Raw genomic sequence first — 2,198 nt, 5'->3', positions numbered from 1 at the left:
TTTTAGTAGAGACGGGGTTTCACCGTGTTAGCCAGGATGGGCTCGATCTCCTGACCTCGTGATCCGCCCGTCTCGGCCTCCTAAAGTGCTGGGATTACAGGCTTGAGCCACTGCGCCCAGCCTAGAATGTTTTGTTTTGTTTTGATTTTGAGGATGGGAGAGGTTTGACATGTTTGAAGTGAAAGGGAAAGCAGCCAGCAGAGAGGCAGATATTAGAGATCTGCACAGAGAAAATGTAGATAATGAAGAAGCCTTAGGAGGAAATAGAATCAAAAGCTCATAAAGCAGTCAACTTTGAAGAGGAACATGAAAAAATAAAGGGTGAGAGAAGATATATTTGAAAGTGGTGAACATGGAAGGTGAAATAAGAGTAGTTGTTACCAGTTGATTATTCTATTACCCAGGCACTGATCTAGGTTGGTTTATTTTCATTTTTATTTATGTATTTTTTTTTTTAAGACAGTCTTGCTCTGTTGCCCAGGCTGGAGTACAGTGGCACAGTCATGGCTCACTGCAGCCTCAACCCCTCAGGGCTCAAGCAATCTTCCCATCTCAGCCTGCTGAGTAGCTGGGACTACAGGCACACCGCCACGCCTGGCTAATTTTTGTGGTTTCTGTAGAGACAGGATTTCGCCACATTGCCTAGGCTGGTCTTGAACTCCTGGGCTTAAGCGATCTTTCGGCCTGGGGCTCCCAAAGTGCTTGAATTACACGCATGAGCCACCATGGCCAGCCTGTAATTTCTTTCTTTCTTTTTTTTGAAACGGAGTCTCAGTCTGTCACCCAGGCTGGAGTGCGGTGGTGCGACCACAGCTCACTGCAACCTCTACCTCCCCAGGCTCAGGCAGGTGATCCTTCCACCTCAGCCTCCCCGGTAGCTGGGACTATAGGTGCGGGCCACCAAGCCGGGCTAATTTTTAAAAATTTTTGTAAAGATGGGATTTCACCATGTTGCATAGGCTGGTCTTGAACTCCTGGTCTCAAGTGATCCATCCACCTTGGCCTCCCAGAGTGCTAGGATTACAAAGGTCTAAGCCCCTGTGACTGGCCCTGGCCTGTCATTTCTTATATTTCATAATTGTAAAATTATTTGTCCGTAAGTGGAGTAAATATTGTATTCTCAACTTGTGTTTCTATTATCAACTTTTTTTTAACTTTTGGACAAACTAATTTAGATGTGTGGGATAGAAATGTTATTCTGTGTTTCTTTAAATTTAACTTTTATGTTCAGAGATGTATGTGCAAGGTTTGGTGTATAGGTAAACTTGTATCATGGAGGTTTGTTGTGCAGATTATTTTAGCACCCAGGTATTAAGCCTAGTGCCCATTAGTTATTTGTCCAGATCCTCTCCCTGCTCCAATCCTCCACTCTCTGATAGGCACCAGTGAGTGTTGTTCCCCTCTGTGTCCATGTGTTCTCATCATGTGATATTTGGAACATGTGATATTTGTTTTTCTGTTTCTGCATTATTTTGCTAAAGATAATGGCTTCCAGCTCCACCCATGTTCCTGCAAAGGACATGATCTTGTTGGATTTTATGGCGGCATAGTATTGCATGGTATATATGTACCACAGTTTCTTTATCTAGTCTACTTTTGATGGACATTTAGGTTGATTCCATATCTTTGCTGTTGTGAATAGTGCTGCAGTGAACATATGTGTGCATATGTCTTTGTAACAGAATGATTTATATTCCTTTGGGTATATAACCAGTAATGGGGGGATTTCTGGGTTGAATGGTATTTTTGTTTTAAGTCTTTGAGGAATTGCCACACTGTCTTCCACAATAGTTGAACTAATTTATACTCCCACCGACAATGTATAAGCATTGCTTTTTCTCCACAGCTTCGCCAGCATGTATTATTTTTTGACTTTTTTTTTTTTTCCTGAGATGGAGTCTTGCTGTGTCACCCAAGCTGGAGTGCAGTGGTGCGATCTTGGCTCACTACAGCCTCCGCCTCCGCCTCCGCCTCCCGGTTTCAAGCAGTTCTCCTCTCAGCCTTTCGAGTAGCTGGGATTACAGGCCCACACCACCAAGCCCAGCTAATTTTTGTATTTTTGTAGTGACAGGGTTTCACCATGTTGGCAAGTCTGGTCTCGAAATCCTGACCTCGTGATCTGCCCGCCTTGGCCTCCCAAAGTGCTGAGGTTACAGCCGTAAGCCACTGAGCCTGGCCTATTTTTTTTTTTTTTTTTT

Source organism: Colobus angolensis, unplaced genomic scaffold (assembly GCF_000951035.1).
Source record: "Colobus angolensis palliatus isolate OR3802 unplaced genomic scaffold, Cang.pa_1.0 Scaffold4, whole genome shotgun sequence".
Classification (NCBI taxonomy): Eukaryota; Metazoa; Chordata; class Mammalia; order Primates; family Cercopithecidae; genus Colobus; species Colobus angolensis.
Note: the sequence above shows the minus strand (reverse complement) of the source record.